This window comes from Crocodylus siamensis, chromosome 2 (genome assembly GCF_052110815.1).
Source record: "Crocodylus siamensis isolate JL-2025a chromosome 2, ASM5211081v1, whole genome shotgun sequence".
Taxonomy (NCBI): domain Eukaryota; kingdom Metazoa; phylum Chordata; order Crocodylia; family Crocodylidae; genus Crocodylus; species Crocodylus siamensis.
In genome coordinates this window covers 185,621,213-185,639,547 of record NC_143396.1, presented here as the reverse complement: position 1 = coordinate 185,639,547, position 18,335 = coordinate 185,621,213, and the positions used below count along the sequence as shown (strand labels likewise).

The following is an 18,335-nucleotide window of genomic DNA, read 5'->3' as shown; positions in this document are numbered from 1 at the left end:
CTCCCAGGAGGATCAGACTGTCACGAACAGCACAAACCAATCCAGGAGCAGGCAACAGGCCTGAACCCCCCCCCAAAAAAACAAACAAACCCAATGCTGACCAGGTGAGGAAACACCTTGAGGAAGTGGACATTCATAAATCTGTGGGCCCAAATGGAACACACCCAAGAGTCCTGGAGGAGCTAGCAGACATCATTGCTTTCCCCTTGGCAGAGATATTTGAAAAAAATCGTAACACTCGGATGAGATCCCAGACGACCAGAAAAAAAGAGCCGACATGGTCCCTATCTACAAGAAAAGGGAGGAGGGATGACCTGGGGAACTATAGACCAATCAGTCTTATGTCTATCCCTGGGGAAAACTGTCAAGGGTTCCATCAACACCAGACTGATGGACGGTAAGCTTCTGAATGCCAGCCATCTTGGCTTTGTGACTGGCAGATCATGCCTGACCAACCTCATCGCCGTTTATGACCAGGTAACATGTGCCCTGGACAGGAGATGACATGGATGTCATACCTGGACTTCAAAAAGGCCTTTGACCTAGTTCCCCATGATGTCCTCATGGTTAAGCTGGGGAACTGTGGCCTTGATCATCATACACCTAGGCAACTGGCTATGGGGTCAGACCCAAAGCATAGTAGTTGACAGAGGAAATCAATGTGGCACAGGGTGACCAGTGGAGTCTCTCATGGCTTGGTACTTGGGCTGGCGCTCTCTAACACTAAGATGTGGGGGGACGTGGGTACATTGGAAGGATGCAACAGGCTACAATCAGACCTAGACAGGTTACAAGGGTGGAGAATAGGATGGGTTTCAACACAGACAAGTGCAAGGTGATGCACCTCAGGAGGAACAACCGGCACCATACCTACAGGTTGGGGAACTCCCCTCTTGTCAGCACGGAGGCGGAAAGGGATCTGGGGGTCATCATTGACTCCAAGATGAACATGGGCCGGCAGTGTGGAGAGGCAGTTAGGAAGGCCAACCACACCTTGGCATGCATCCACAGATGCATCTCGAGCAGGTCCAAGGAGGTGATCCTCTCCCAAGGATGGTGCCCTCTATGCTGGAGTATTGTGTCCAGTTCTGGGCGCCACACTTCAAGAGGGATGTCGACAGCATGGAGAGGGTCCAGAGGAGGGCCACTCATATGATATGGAGACAGCAGGGCAGGCTCTATGAGGAGAGGCTACGGGACCTGAACCTGTTCAGCCTCCAAAAGAGAAGGCTGATCTTGTGGCCTGTTATAAACTAGTCAGGGGGGGATCAGCAGGCACTGGGGGAGTCACTGTTTCCCCAAGCACCACCGGGAGTGACCAGGAATAACGGTCACAAGCTGGCAGAGGGTAGGTTTAGGTTAGATATCAGGAGGTGCTACTTCACAGTCAGGGCGGCTAGGGTCTGGAACCAGCTTCCAAGAGAAGTGGTGCAGGCTCCTACCCTGGGGGTGTTTAAGAGGAGGTTAGATGAACATCTTGCTGGGGTTATTTGACCCCAGTATTCTTTCCTGCCATGGCAGGGGGTTGGACTAGATGATCTGCTTAGGTCCCTTCCGACCCTAGAAACTATGAAATTATCTTAATGATCTGGATTCGGGAGTCGGATGTGAACTCACCAAGTTCGTGGATGATACCAAATTATGGGGGAGGGTGGTCACACCATAGGACAGGCTGGGGATACAGGCCAACCTGGACACACTCAAGGTGGGCCAATCAAAATCTGATGGTCTTCAATGCAGGGAAGTGTACGGTGTTGCACCTCAGTAGGAAGAACCCTCAGCATGCATACAGGCTCGGCAGTGCTATGCTCGGTAGAACCACAACCAAAAGTGACTTGGGGGTCTTGACTGACCACAAGACGAATATGAGCCACCAATGTGATGCTGTGGCTGGCAAAGCTAACCAAACTCTGGGATGCATCCACCGATCCATCTCAAGTAAAACCAGGAAGTCATCCTCCCACTTTACTCAGCCCTGGTGAGACCACAGCTGAAGTACTATGCCCAGTATTGGGCCTTCCACTTCAGGAAGGATGTGGAGAAGCTTGAGCGAGTCCAGAGGAGAGCCACTCATATGATCCAAGGCCTGGAAGGAAGGCCGTACAAGGACAGGCTGAGGGACTCTGGACTCTTCAGCCTGGAGAAGAGAAGGTTCAGGGGGGACTTGGTGGTATCCTACAATTACATAAGAGGGGTACATCAGGACATGGGAGAACAACTGTTCACCAGGGCTCCACAAGAGATAACAAGGTCTAACGGCCAGGAAGGCCGATTTAGACTGGATACAAGAAAAATGTTCTTCACGGTGTGTGTGTCCAGGGTCTGGAACAAACTCCCCCCAGAGGTGGTGCAAGCACCTACTTTGGACTCCTTTAAAAAACAGGTGGATATATTGCTTGCTGGAGTTACTTGATTCCAGCTGACTTCCCACCTATGGCAGGGGCGGGCAATTATTTTGGGCAGAGGGCCACTTACTCAGTTTTGGCAAGCCATCAAGGGCTGCATGACAGGCAGCCCAGGGCAGATTAATATTAATTTTCTAAATTTTTAGGGGCCCCACAGGCTGGATGAAATGGCCTGGTGGGCCATATCTGGCCCCCGTGCATTTTGCCCACCCCTGGTCTATGAAAAGCTAAGAATTAAATTTATTCCAACGGTTAAGGTAAGGAATTATTTCAAGACTGCCAACATGGAATATTAAACTTCTAATTTAAACTGAATACCTCAAAGGTGCAAATTAAATTTCTTAAATCACGTAAACTCATTCCTAGAGAAAAATCCTATTACCTCTTTTTGAATTAATCGCACCATCTGTCTATGTTACTATTAACATCCTTTATCTATTTATGTAGTTACACAAAAATTTCATGTGAAAAGAGAGACACATTTTATTAATATTATTTATAAACTGTTTACAGCGTGGTACACAATAAATAAACTCAAGCATGACATATACGTTATTTAGTGTCATTTTAAAAAGAGGAACTTTACAGCAGCCAGCAACTGGACTGTGCAATAAGCTGCCTAAAATTCCAGCACTAAATACAGAAGTGATGATAACACATAGGCCCACTTCCAACATTCCTTTTAAAGTACTACCTTGACAAACAGTAGCCAGTTTCCTCAAGACAAAAGGGGCTGTTTTTAAATAACTCCCAGCACTTATCTTGCTCTTAAAAGAACATAAAATCAAAACTAGTATACTTGATGAACATCTAATGATGGCCTAGAGGTTGAATGTAGAAAATGAACTGACTGTGTCGTCAAGAAAAGGCAAAGAAATAATAATTCTACAATGTGGAAGAAACAACTTAAGTAAAGTGAAATATAGCAACCACATGCAGGGTGAAGAATACTGGCCAACTAGCAAGAACTTTATAGTACAACATTCCCCATAGCAGGTAAACTCCTTAAAAAGCAGCATAAAAAAGGTCTGATGTTCAAAAGATAACCTTTCACCCTTACAGATTCCCAGATTACTAAAAACTGAGAAACTATCAACCAGGTGCTTCAGCATGAAAATCTACAAGCACATGATGATTGCTTATAGAAGCACTAGTTTCAAATGGAGATTTTAAAATAGTTTAAGGGACAAGGATGACAATACAGGCATGATTAGACAGGCTAAGCCAATAGTTCTCACCCCCTCCATAATTTTTTAGAATTTCACTGAGTCTCATTTAAGAACTACTTTCATTCCTATAGTGGACCCTGTGACATCTTTAAAAAAAAAAAAGTCTCCTGGGGTGGCAGAGTAGGCAGAACCTTTCCATAATGTGCTTTTTCTGCCATCAGTCTGTACCTGAGGGGTGAGCATGTTGCTCTTGGATATAAATGCCAGCAACTAGAATCACCCTTTCCCACAGGACTTACCTCCTTGCATACGGGCTGGGCATTGAAGTGTCCTCACTTGAGAATCACTGGCATAAGCAAGCAAGATTCTGAAGGTGGAATCACTGCAAGGGGTTTCTTATGCATGACAAAATGGTTCAGCCTGCCCACCCAGGGCTGCTCCAACCTGGCTCAATGTGCTGTGCGTGGAGAGGCTGGCTGGGGCATGAGGGCGCTCTAGTGTGGGGCTAGCCAGAAGGCAGCCCCACACTGGGATGCTGACGTGTAGCTGGGTCAGCAGCTACACATGCATTGCTGAACACAAAAACTCCATGGCAGGATAGTACTTATATTTACAAATACTATCCTGCTGCAGAGTTTATCAGTTTCCTGCGGCTTAATAGGATCACAAGTCTAGATGCCAAGACACTGCCAATATGTTGACTGTGGAGTTAATTAGGCAACTCTGCGGTAAACATCTCAGGTAGATGTGCCCACCATAGTGCAACAAGTTAGACTGTAGCTGTCTCTCCTATACATCAAGTGAAGTCATTGAACTATACCTAGTTTCCTTGCAGACAGGCCTAGTATTTGTCTTTTTACAGTTTTTTAAAAAGCCATGCCTGCATATTAATTCTTAGGTTTACTGATGCATACCTTTCTTCTGCACACACCTTATCTTCTCCCCCAGATGGTGGGTATTATTCCCTAGGATGAGGACTTTACTTGCTTTGGGACAATATTTCAACAATTTATCTACATTCATCTTTTGGTGTCTTCAAGAATTACTTCTGTTCCAAGGTTTTTGCAATTGGGACGTTTTAGTAATGAAAGAACTGCCCTAGCAAGTTAGCTTTCTACAGAAGAAAAGGGAAAGAAAAACAAGATGCTTAAGAATTTCCACCAAATTTTTGGAATTTGCAGGAAAACTCTCTTTTCCTGCCTCCAAACCAGAAAGTTTGGGCAATTTTTTTCAATACTGAAGGAAAGTGCAAGTTCTAGGAACTAACAGTTAAGAACACATTTGAAATCCAAAAACAGAGAAGAGAAGATAGTGAGATTCATATTATTCAGAGTTGTGAGGAAAAAAGGAAGATGAATTGTTAAGCAAGTTACACAGAGATAAATAAATGCAAATGTTTAAGCCAAAACATGGAGGAACTATCAGAAACTGAAGAGATGAGAAGAAAAGAACACAGGACTCTCCATGAACATTGACTCAGGTTAAGGGAAGTGCTGTTGATACAAGAGAAATATCTGCCTTTAGATACATTTTAAGGGGCTGGATCTATTTTTAAAATATAAAATTTATGACTTAAGTTAGATTTGTTAATAACATTTTTAAAAATGTATCTAAATTAATTATTTTTGGAAATAAGAATTTGTGAAATTCTAGAGGGGAAAAAAATCAATTTAATTTCTAAAGGAGCTCTTCACCCAACACTTAAAAAAAAATGTATTTTAAAACCTCTTTTACTCATTTAAGCAGTTTCTCCCATGTCACTTTGGGAGTTTTCCTACTTCTATTTTTCTAACAGATCCTTGAAGCTACCTTACATTTCTTAGTGTATAAGAACAGACGCTTCTATCTGCAGTAACATCAGGAACACAGGTCTCCTACTTTCACAGTTATGAAAGACTGGTTCCAAGAGATTTCACATTAAAAAAATTAAAGGTAAGAGTTGAACTGACAGTTTTCTAACAGCACATCTAGAAAATTCAGAAACTGACGTCGCATAAATTTAAACTATAAGTCTACTCAAATATATTTCAGCCAAAGACAGTACCATGGTTTACCTGGTGCTGATCCCAATCAACACCAGTAGGCCAAATAAGTAACTTTTATATACTTTCTACAAATTTATTTTAAAAATATAGGACAGCTAACTCTAAATGAAAAACTGAACTCATTCTACTTCAGTTTGTTCCTGTAGAGGCCTGTCTCCAGATGACAGCTATACTGGTTTAACTGAAGGCATACCATATTTTCCCTCACATAAACCCACACCTTTTGCCTAAAGCCTGTTGGGGAAGATTGAGGTATGCATTACATGCAAGGAAAAAGACTCCCCTGGGTCCAGAAATTTGAGGGGAGGGGCAGAGTACTGACAACATTAACTATGCCCAGCTCCCAGCCCACTCTCATGGCAGTTTCCCCAGCTGCAGCAGGTGCCACCCCCCCCCACCACCATTCCAGAGACCCCAGACCTCTAATACTTACCCATACTCCAAGAAGCCTTTTTGTTTTCCTTCTTGGGGCCTTCCAAAAATAGAATAATGCAGTCAAAGGTGTGTAACATTCAAGAAAACACAGTACTTTTAAAACTGGCACACTAGTGTTCATTTCTGTCAACTGGGAAAACATTAAAATCCTAAAAAACCCTGCCTGTAGGGAGGGTGTTGCACCTCCTTATACTGGTTATAAAAACTGATTTATGTTGAACAGATGCAACACATCAGCATTCTGACAGGCTTCAAACTTTCAGGGCAGGTAATGTTTATGAGATCTATGAATAGTCTAGCTTGGCTAATACTTGAGTGGAAAAAAAAATCTCCAAGCCCACACCTAGATAATGCAGTACTGAAAATTCAACAGATGTTATAACCAAATTAAACAGAGAATCAAAATATTGTGGTGCTGGATAACTGGTGAGGGGTGCGCTATCTGAAATAAAAAAAAAAAATCAAGGTCCTAAGAATTTCCATAACACTTTGCAAAGGACAAAGTACTGAACTCAGTGCCCCAGCCAAATTCCCACATGGGTAACTGTTTTCTACTGGGATTTCACCTACATTTTTGAGAGCTACAAAGTCATCTCTTCCCTTCTTAAATCGTTGGTTTCCCCCCATTAAAAATGTCAGCCCACTCCAGTGATAGTAATACCAGTTTTACTTTTATCCACATCTATGGTTTGTGAGCTCCTTTGAGATATTTTAAAATGAAAAATACTAGCTTAAATATAGAGTACTACATAACAATTTATAATGACTACTTTCAATGCATATTTATCCTTTATTTCATGTTATGAAAGCAAGATGTCAAGTCACCTTAATTTCTCATCCAATACACAAAATGCTGCTCCCTTGGTCAATTAATTGGCCTGCAAATATGCTACCTTTTATAGATACAAAAAGAGTTCTTCAAGTATTGAGACAAACATACACATTTGCCCTTTTAATGGCTATTACTGGAACATTAGACCAACCTCCTTCCTTTTGTTTACTGCTTCCTGTACATAGAACTCTTCCCTATTCTGTTCCCAGGACCGCTAAAACTGTACCTTTGATTCTGTTCCTACACAATGCTTTCCCAGTTGAATCACCAGAAGCAGCAGCATCATAGTGAAACTAATGGCATCCTAGTCTGTTGCACTTGGATGCATTTCACGCTACCACGCCTGTTACCAGCACTTCTTGGCAAAGTCTATGTGGCAACAGAACCAAATTCCAATATTTCTTCTGTAGAAGCAGTCTCTCATATCCCCTTTCAACCTCATCTCTGACTGCACAAAAAGAAGCTATGCTCCACAGTGTTCCTTTCTCTTTCATCCAACTTTCTGCATTTCTCCATACCGCCCTTTGATTGAAACAATGTGTGAATCAACTGCTCTCTTCCAAAGGGCAACTGAAAACCCACATGTTCTCCAAAATATTCCAGGCAAACTACATCGTTTCTGCCCAATGTTATTGAAAGAGCCAAATATCCTCTGCTATTGAAGAATGAGCTTTATATTTCACACTTGCAAGTAGAATTTCAGTCCAAAATCCAATCTTTTATTTATAAAGAATGGCCAATTATCTATTCAGCATCTTATATGAAACCAATCACTATGAGCATACCAGGTAGCCTATATGATTTGCAAAGACTCTTCCTATGATATGTACCTGGACTCCTTTCCAAACAGGGCACTGCTACTATGCCCAACCCATAGCAGCAATATTACCAATAGAGCACTGATGTTCATTCAGTGTAGATTTGCTAAAGGTAGAGAGCACTGTCTACACTAGCACTCCCACCATTCCTAACACAAGCAAAAAGAAACAAAAACCAATTATCTGATTCAATAAAATAATTCTATTCTTAAAAATGTAAGTATGTGTCTTGATCTACTCTATACCATGACCCTTCTGCATTCAGCTGTTCAGTACAATAGCCACTTACTATATTAAGCCAGAGATGCAAGAGGGTGCAGATGCACCCCTCCAATTCCTGCTCCAACCAGACTTTAAAACAGAATGCCCAGGAGGGGCAACAGCACTTCTATTCAGGCAGTGCCGAGATGACTTCATTGTTCTACCATTTCCCTCCCCCCCATTCCTGCTAATCTCTCTTCACAAGGTGTTAACAACCCTGTAACTTTTTTAATGGTCTTGATGTTCCACTACTCAAAGTATCATTCCTCCTGCAATTCTGCTGTTAGCCCTTCCTGGTTATGTCTCTATTCTATTTCACAGCCCTGCAAACTGTTTTCAGTTCCAGCTAATAGCCTTAACTCAGGTGTGGTAATCTCAACTCTGCTGTAGAAATTACTAACTGTGAAGTACTGGACGCAGGTCAAGACTCAAGGCGGCTAGATTTTGCATGATGAATTTGAATGAGACATGCACTTAACTATAATGCCTGTAAGACAAATGACACAATATCTTTGGATTATTTTGCCTAACGTATTGTCATTTTAAAAAGACTTTATGTGCCATCCAGCAAATTCCAGAATGAGCACTCATTTATTTTAAAATGTAAAGATTTACATTTGCTTTGATCTTAAACTGAATGATATAGTAGTGCTAGCTTTCTAGCATATTAGTAAAGCATCTAAAATTCTTTTTAATTAGAGAAAACTGTCACCTAATATATGTGACCATGGGCTACACCATCTGTACCCCACCCCATTTCAAAGTCTTAGAACCATTTATGAACAAGGCTCTTTTCAGCAGCTCTTCTGTTCTTTGCTGCTGCAGTTGTTGTAAGGTACACTGAACCACATAAAGAAAACAGACAGAAGGACACCAGTTCAAGGACAGCAGATGTTGAATAGCCACAGTCCTTCCCTGAATTTCAGTCCATACATAGTAGTGCACCAAATCAGACAAGACAGACCTTGCAATAATAGTTAAATGTCTTCTACCTCTTCAGCAGACAGTGTCCTTCAGGCAAGAAGTTTACCCAGTGGCTCAGTTACAATAAGCAGATGCTACAAAAGTCATACAGCCTTGTATTCCTATAAGTGTTAAATAGTATTTTGGCAATGAACTCATAGAAAAAGTACACAGTTTAGTTACCTATTACTGAACATTCAGTGGCTGTGAGGTATGCTGCATATTCAGCCATTTAGACTAGTTTTCTGCATCATACAATGCAATACAGAACTGGCAGCGCAAGCGTCAATACACTGCTTTGCTACTGTGCCTCAGTACTACCTACACACTGACACAGGGGTCACTTTAAAGTGAAGTGTACATTGGCTGTTATGATTGTGATTGGTGCCTTTGCTAAGATTGCTAATAAAAGTACTCATTGCCACACTGAGATGTGTGCTACAAACTCATCTGAGACTAATTCTTTTCAGCCAGGTCAACTTACAGTGACAACTTTCTATCAAGTACTAACATCTGTAAAATATCCCAATGCAAATGCTGTGCCATTTCTATTCACTGAATATGGGTTACAGACTACAAAGGGCCAATGTTTTTCATATCATGCAAAATTAATGCCAAAAACCCTATTAACTATATTAATATGCAAACTAGATTTCTTCTTCATCCTCTGTTTAACTTACGGGATGAGTTACAGGGCTTGCAGGCAGCTATTTAGAATAAAACTTTGCACATTTCACAGGAAATGATTACAAGATTCTTCACACCTTGGCTCCGATCTACAACATGCTTAACAGTATAATATTGAACTTTTCCACAAAAATTCTATCATGTGAGCTTTCAAAAGCAAATCTTTATCTCAAAACATTTACAGAAAGTGTAAGGTCTACCATTCCAAGTACATTTAGAAAACACTTCCTTCTTCACTTACTTGCCAAGGCTGGAATGCAGACTTCTGCATTCCCCCATAATCACTGATACCACAAGCACCACCCCATGCATAAAGTAACAAGCAAAGCTGTAAAAAGGTGGCTGATGTCATTGACAATTGCAGATAAACAATGGAATTGGCAAGTAATTAAAAACCCATTTCCGCTTTCTAAAATGTATTTAGACCTGGACTACCATTGCCACAACAGAGTTCTGGTCTTTAGCAAGTTCTCATTAAATTTCTTGTACCTTTCTCTAAGCATGGAACTCTAAGAAGACTTGAGTTAATACTGGCACCTATAAGTGGTGCTAATGGAATTTTTTTATTTTAGTAAGTTAAATCCTACAATTTTATTTTACAGAATTTGATTTTCTACAGACAAGACTAATCTGACTACATACTACAAGTACTGCTCACTTAATATCGTCCCAGTTAATGCTGTTTTGGTATTACGTCGCCAATCTATTAAAAAACTACTTGTTTAAAGTCATGCAATGTTCAGTTATAACATTGTTTGGTCACCACCTGCTTGTAGGCAACTACTCTGATGTAACTGGATTCACTTAATATCATTTCACTTAAGGTCGCATTTTTCAAGGAAGTAACTATGACATTCAGCAAGGAGCAACTATATATTGTTACTCCTTAAGTATATTGTTACTTGTAACACTTTAAAACATAGTTTGAAAACATGTGCTGTATGTGGCAAAAGCTCAACTATACATACCCATTACTTTCTGATTGGATTTTAGTGAACCTCACACTAGGAGTTGAAATGAATTTCAAATGCAACATTATGCGTTCAGATGACAAAATGGGACCACTAAGAAACCTTGCCAAGTAGGGGAGGAAGGGGGAAAGACTACAAAAAAGGATGGAAGGGAACCCTTGATTTCACCAGCCAGTTCTGGACAGTAAATTATAATCCTGTATTGTGATAGGATTAATAGTTTTAATTTTACTTGCTGAGTGGGATGGCAGAGATACTTAGCTCAATTTAACTAGTAATCTAGGATAAGTAATACCATCAATCTGAAAACTAGTCTCTTTAATAGGGAAAGATATATTCAGTCCTGTTTCAGGTACTACCTCTGCTTTTGTGGTTTCCTGCCTTCTATATTAAAAACATGTTTTGCTTCTTGATTGCTGTTAGAGACCCACACGAAAACAGAGGAAAGAATAAAGAGAAAAGACTAGAGTCCTAGATCCTACATTTATGTACGAGGACTACCCATAGTGGGGAACTTTTATGCAACATAGAACCCCCAAGAATAACAGAAGTAATCCGTGAGGATGCAAACACCTGAACAGGCAGATCAATTTGCAGAACTAGAATTTAAATTAAACCCAAACTGACAGTAATAGTAAACCAACTGGACAGAGAAAAACAGCTTTCCTCTAACTTGGAGAAGATGCTTCCTAGGTTTTATTACAAATAGCAGCAGATAAAAAATTCTCAGACAGGAAGCATAACTTTTGACTCGCAGTTAGATTGCCAAACAAAAATTCAATACCTCTCCAGTTTAAAAAGCAAGCATTCATTTCTTTTTTTCCCAGATCTAATCTACTCTTCAGAGCCATTTTTCATTCTGTGCACTTTTCTTGTCCCATCACTCATTCCTATTACTCTTTCCTCATCTCACTTGGCTTCGCTTTCTCCTGGTTTTGAGTATCCCTTCACCCATTTTTGAAGACTCCAAAAAAGAAACCCAGTTTAACAATTTCTCTCCCTCTCAAAACCATCATCATGGCAACCTTTCTTCTGGCCCTGTGGCTGAAAGAAAGTGACAGAGGAATAAGCAAGTTGCCTCTCCCAACAATGCAGCACAGAACTCCATTCTAAACAAACGAGGTTTGTTAGTTGATCAGCTTTTTCCCTCTTATACAGTTTATTTCTTCCCCCTTGGTTTCTCCTCCCCATCCATTTTCTTTAATCACGTACAAGTCTGCTGCTACTGAGGATGAGCTATAGGCAAAAGAGAACTACAAAAGCTCTTGAATCTTAACTAGTGCACACAAATTGACTCCCCAAGCTTTTCTCTTCTTCAGTTTCCCCAGGATAGGAAACTCCCTCACACAACCAGATTAGTCAGGTTTACACCTTAATATTTCTATCATAGTTTCATAGTTTCTAGGGTCAGAAGGGACCTGAGTAGATCATCTAGTCCGACCCCCTGCCATGGCTGGAAAGAGTATCAACAAACAATCCCCCACAACTTGCAGTTCACTATTTTTTTGGAACATAGTTAAATATGGTGCTCCAGAACATAATTCATTACCTCTTGTGTCCACCTTCAAAGTGTTATTTTCTTTATCTGTGCTGCTTATTGCTAACATCCTCTTCCCTGCCTCTCTCCTTCTCAAGGAATTGGGGAAAAAAACAAACCCTTATTTATTCTTCAATAATTACAGGTGCATATTCCTTATTAGGACATTAGTACTAAACAAGAAGTATATAAAAACATTTTTTAAAAATGCCATTTACTGGGTCAGATGAGATCGGGGATGTTGAAAGGGAAAGTGAACTCAGTATGTCCAAGGTTTTGCCACCCCCACACTATTCCTCTTCCACTTGAGACATGCAGACTTTAAAAGGTCTAGGAAGCTCTGATTCAGAGGCTGTGCCCCTAATTCCCACACTCAATAGCTCCTGATGCCCCTTTCCTCCACAAAACGGCCCGATCCCTTTCTGAACATAGCAGAATATGTACAATCCAGTCCCACATGTCCAGAAGTAAAAAGAAACATTTAAATACTAAGGTATTTTCCAAGTCATCAGAAACAAGGACACTAAAGAAAAAGCTTAGGCTAAAAACAAACAGATGATCCCTTCTCTTCTGGGATCCTACAGCCTCACAAGCCCACTGTCCCACCCCTGCACCTGGGAAGTACCTGCCGACCGGTGAGATAAGATTTTTCCCAGCAGCAGTTAGCTCCTGCCTAGGAAAGCTGGGGGGGGGGGAACACAATCAAATCAGCCCTGCCCTAAGGATTTAAGTGTGATATTTGAACCACCTCCTGCGGGCTGGAAACAGAGACGGCAGGTTTGCTTCGGATCCGAGCTGCCTGACCTCACGGTGAGCTCCAGCCCTTCCAGCCACAGGGGAACTACCCGCCAAGGATCCCAAGCTGCTCTTTCAGCCCCACATGTAAACAAACAGCAGCTTCCCGGGTCCTGTTTGGAGGAGTGTGAAACCCCACATGGTAGATTCAGTCTGTGCCCCTTTCTAGCCCAAATGAAGCTGCTCCCAGCCCAGGCCCAGGCCAAACTTCCCCTATGATCCCAAACGCACCCCTGCCTCGACAGCCCCCCCACACGGGCAACCTGCCCAGCCCAGCCCAGCCCCCCAGGAGACTTCAGATGGATGGCACCAAAACAAGCAAGCAGCAAAGCATGTTTTTACATAATACAGATATATGTATGTATATTTTTTTTAAAAGGCAGGAAACCACAACAGCAAATGTAGGTGCTCGAAACTAGACTGAACGCCTGCTTCCCTCGGAAAGAGGCGAGGTTTCAAGCGGGTGGTATTTCTTACCCTGAACCGCTGATTACATGACGATTTAAATATCCCGGTTGGCAAGTCACATTAAAACCATGACCCCCACCAGGATTAGCGTTTGCTGGTGAAGTCAGCGCACGGCTGCTGGTATCTCAGCCCCGTAATGGCGCGGGCGGGGGGGAGCGGGAGAACCAGGGCTCCCGGGCTGCTCCCCCTCCCCCTACACAGTCCCGCCCCGCCCCGGGCCCCCCTCACCTCGGCGTGCCTCCGCCGCAGCCCCAAACCCAGCCATCGCCCACGGCCGACGCCGCCGCGCACAACGCAACGGCCGAGCTCCAGAGCCAACGGCCGCTCCGCCCCGCCCCACCTCCTCCGCCCGGCCCCGCCCCTCCCTGCCTCACCCGCGCGCTCACTTCCGGCCCGGCCCAGCGCCTGAGTAGAGCAAGGGATGAGATCTGCGGGGAGCGGGCGGGGGCCGCGCATGAGAAGAAAGGCTGTGGGCGGGTCCAGCAAGAGTGGGCGGGGCCAGCGTCTCACGAGAAAGCGAGGGCAGGGCCAGCGTGGAGTGGGCGGGGCCCGCGCCTGAGGAGAAAGGCGAGGGGGTGGGGCCCAAGCCTAACGGGGGAGGGGGTGGAGTTACGGGGTTCTCACTGGGTGGCGAACGGCGTAAGTTGTTTCTGAAGGCCTCGGTGAGATCACAGCGGGGTTCTTACGTCATGGTTCATTGCACACGTCTCTGGCAGTGCCCGCGTCACTTGCCCTCTGGCATCAGGTGCCACGTGAGCCCCGGCTGTCCAAGGGCCGCAGCCCTCACTTTGCCCTCGTGCTGGAGCCCGGCGGTGCTGCCCGGCCGGGAGCGGGGAGGGGGCTGGTTTACGCGCCGCCTGCCTGAGGCAGCACTGGCAAGCGGCGCATCCGAGAAACCCCTCTTGAAGCACGAAGGCACAGGTTCAGGGGGAAATGCCCCTGTATCTCTGTCTGGCACCCACGGTTATCGGTCTATGGCCATTCAGACGTGAGAGACACGAGGGAGACGTGTATCCAGTGTCGTACTGTGTCGGATCTTGCTCAAAAGACTCCCTTTCATTTCAAAGCATGTGGCCAGTTTGCCCGTACTGCTCAGAAAACTGGATACTGCTGTGAAACTGAACTGCCATGTGCCTGATGAAGGGTGGTTGCGCCACAAAGCTTGCAACGAAACATTTTTTCCAATTATTGAGCTGGTCTAATAAAAGATACCACATCTACCCAAAAACCCTTGCCTGCCTATTATTGCCTGATCCAAAGAAGTTTGAGAGATGGTGGGGGGAGTTGTTGTTCTTCCTCAGTTCCTCTTATTAATGATCTTATCTACGAAAGAACATTTAGATTACTGGAAGCTTGCACAACAGCAAAAAAAATGTGCTTCTTATGAACTGGAATTCAGCAGCAGATACAATAAGCTTCCTTTATTGCAGGCTGTGGAGGAAGGGTACAGAGTGTGCCCCTAGGGAAGAGAAAATAAAGCACAGGAAACGGTTGTGAATGAGGCTTAAACAGAATCCCATGGAGCTTACAATTTCTAATTGCAAAACAGTAAATATTTTAAATCCGTTGTTACTGGACAGGCTAATATTTTTTAGGAACAGCATTCTCTACATAAACATGCACTTCAAATAATTTTACAAGCTACTTCATAGGCTCCCAAATGACCAGTAGCTGGTAATGTTGAACCTTCCCGCCTTCTACAATCAAAAAGAAATAAATTGTTTGGCTTGGTTTGGCACAGTCCTCGGTGTCTGAAGAGAACAAATAATTTGGTGTGCCGTCAAGTGTATTACAAGTGGCATTTGGGGGAAAGCTTAGATAATCGCTTCTTAGCCTCTTGTGGGCAAAGATCAAGTGCAAAGGCACAGTGTGCTCTTTAACAACGTATCCTTTTGCGTTTCATTGATCACTGCTGGATGTTGTAAAAGAATTCCAAAAAGAATGACATCATCTTCCCTCAGCGTTAGCTTTTGTCACTTGCAATGAACAAATGAGTCAGCGCATGACTACTGGTATTTTAGCCTGATAACAGCAAACTTTTGACCTGTCTGGAAAACCCTGCCAACACACATAATCCAAATGAGATGGTACATAAAAACCAGTCAATCTAGGCACCACAATACCTACAGTACTTTAATAATACTGAAGAAACAACTTGTATTATATTTTTCCAATATTGCTAACATATTTAATGACACGATGTAGGCATTTATCACTTAATCCCTGGTTCTGTGTCACTAAATCAACAAGAGCCTTGCCATTCACTTTAATTTACATATGATCAAGATCTTGAGGCCTGATATTTAAAGCACTCTGCACCTAGAACCTCTATAAATCGAAGGCTTCCAAGACTAAGCTTCCAATTACTCTGCATGTTAAGCACTATGAAAATGCTAGTTTGCATTATCGTAGTTGACCCAAATGGTTAGATTGTTTTCTGGGCCATGCAGGTTTCATAGTTTCATAGTTTGTAGGGTCGGAAGGGACCTGAGCAGGTCATTGAGTCCGACCCCAGGCCATGGCAGGAAAGAGTACTGCGGTCAAATGACCCCAGCAAGGTGTACATTTAGCCTCCTTCCCCAGGGTTAGGAAGATAAATTGATGATGGAGTTGAATGTTTTTTGATGTATTTGTGTTACTTTACAAAGAACGCATGAAGAAAGTTTCCCTGAACATAGTAGGAATTAAACAACATGAGGCAATTTATTTTCTCCTAATTCCAAGCCTTTTTTTAGTCAGTACTTTACAGCTTTTTCTCAGGCCAAGCACCACACTGTCACATTTTCTGGCTACCAATTCTGAGTCCTTCTGTGGTGTCTCTGCTGCTTTCTCACACATACATACACACAACTGCAATTAATTGCTTCTATCTCCTATCCCTGCATTTGGTATAGGACCTGTAGAAAAATCCCTGGACTACACGACTCGGTCACTGACCAGGTTTGCATAGGGTAGGTACTCGTTCCTCATTTAATTTGAATGAAAGGTATCTATCACACCCAGCAACTTCAACGAAATGGTGTGAATGCCCTACCTCCAGCACAATAGCATCTCCTAAAAGTTTACAATTTGGAACCAGATCATATATGAATCAAGCAAGTTAAACATAAAAAAGGACCGACTGGCACTTTCCTAGTACAGTCCTAGTTTGAATACATATCAATAGGATCTTCTGTGACCATTTCTTGGGAAATTATTCCTATTCAATACAATAGGTTTCACTTTCAGGAAAGTTTTCTACATTATTTCATTTCATCCTGTCATTTCTAATTATATAACCATCCATTCTAATCTTGAGACATGTTTAAAAATGTGCATTCCTAAGATGTATAGGAGTTTATTTCTTTGTATTACCTTGGACTAGCCCATCAGTGGGGGACAGTGATCATGAAATGATCCAGTTTGCTATTCAGAGGAAGGTGGGGAGGGTAACTAGCACAGCACAAATGCTTGACTTTAGGAAAGCCAATTTTGACGTGCTCAGAGTAGTAGTCATGGAGGCACTCGCAGCCCAACGTGTAGCTAGTTTGGGGGTCCAGGAAGGATGGTCCTTCCTCAAAGAGGCTGTCCTTGGGGCACAGCAGAATGCAATTCCACTGCACAGGAAGGCAGGAAAAGGGTCCAAGAAATCTTCATGGCTGAGTGCAGATAGCCAGGCTGGCCTGAGGGCAAAGAAAAAAGCGTACTGGTGGTAGAAGCACGGGACAGGAACAAAGGAGGAGTACACCTCCCTGACCAGAGCTTGTAGGGATTTGGTAAGGGAGGCTAAAGCAGCACTGGATATTAGATTAGCTTCTGGGATTGAGGATAACAAAAAGTTCTTTAAGTATATAGGTAGCAAGAAGAAGTCTTGGGGTAACCTTGGACCCCTATGAGGCAGGGCAGGGCAGTTGGTGATGGATGCGCAAGAGAAGGCAGAACTCTTCCACAAGTTCTTTGCCTCCGTGTTCCTGTCTGCTGACAATGGGGTGCTCTCGGGTGGTAGCATAGAGAGGCCCAGGAAGGATGCGAGTCCCCCGACTGTTAGTTCAGACCTAGTTAAGGATTACCTGGAGGGCTTAGATATGTCCAAGTCGGCAGGCCCAGATGACCTTCATCCGCGGGGGCTGAGGGAATTGGCTGGTGTCATGGCGGAGCCATTGGCACGGCTGTTCGAGGACTCCTCGTGCTTGGGCCAAGTCCCTGAGGACTGGAAAAGGGCCAATGTGGTCCCTATTTTCAAGAAGGGGAGGAAGGAACAGCCTGGCTACTTCAGGCCAGTCAGCCTCACTTCTATCCTAGGGAAGGTCTTTGAAAAAATTATCAAGGGCCACATTTGTGAGAGCCCTGCAGGGGAAGTGATGTTGAGGGGTAACCAACACGGGTTCGTGCCAGGCCGATCCTGACTGACTAACCTGGTCTCTTTCTATGACCAGGTAAGAAAGAGCTTAGATGGGAAGGAGGAAGTCGATGTCATCTTCTTGGACTTCCAGAAGGCCTTTGACACAGTGTCCCACCCAATTCTGGTGGGCAAGCTGAGGGACTGCAGCATTGATGAATGCACAGTCACATGGGTGGCAAACTGGCTCTAGGGGTGCACCCAGAGGGTGGTGGTGGATGAGTTGATGTTGACCTGGGAGGGTGTGGGCAGTGGAGTCCCCCAGGGCTCGGTCCTTGGGCCGGTGCTGTTCAACACCTTCATTAGTGACCTGGACGAGGGTGTGGAGAGTACTTTGTTCAAGTTCACTGATGACACCAAGCTATGGGGTAAAGTGAACACACCGGCAGGCAGGGACCGCATCCAGGCAGACCTGGATAGGTTAGAGAAGTGAGCGGATCTGAACAGGATGCGGTTCAACAAGGACAAGTGCAGAGTCCTGCACCTGGGGAGAGGGAACCAGCATTATGGTTATAGGTTAGGGGCTGGCCCTCAGCAGCACAGAGGCAGAGAAGGATCTTGGAGTCAGGAT

General features: G+C 43.7%; 1 protein-coding gene across 5 annotated transcripts in view; it reads right to left on the bottom strand.

Annotated features, from left to right (window-relative positions):
• The window catches only part of PIK3C2A (phosphatidylinositol-4-phosphate 3-kinase catalytic subunit type 2 alpha), a 100,491-nt gene extending 86,629 nt beyond the window's left edge, over nt 1-13,862 (bottom strand). For 2 of the 5 annotated variants that reach the window (XM_090032581.1, XM_090032586.1), the window contains exon 1: nt 13,615-13,734. The gene's annotated coding sequence lies outside the window, so the exon portion shown is untranslated. Of the gene's footprint in view, nt 1-6,052; nt 6,092-13,395; nt 13,505-13,614; nt 13,735-13,760 lie in introns of those variants that run through there. The other 3 variants (XM_090032582.1, XM_090032584.1, XM_090032585.1) reach the window with 3 other exon arrangements.
• Between the last annotated feature and the right edge of the window lie 4,473 nt (nt 13,863-18,335).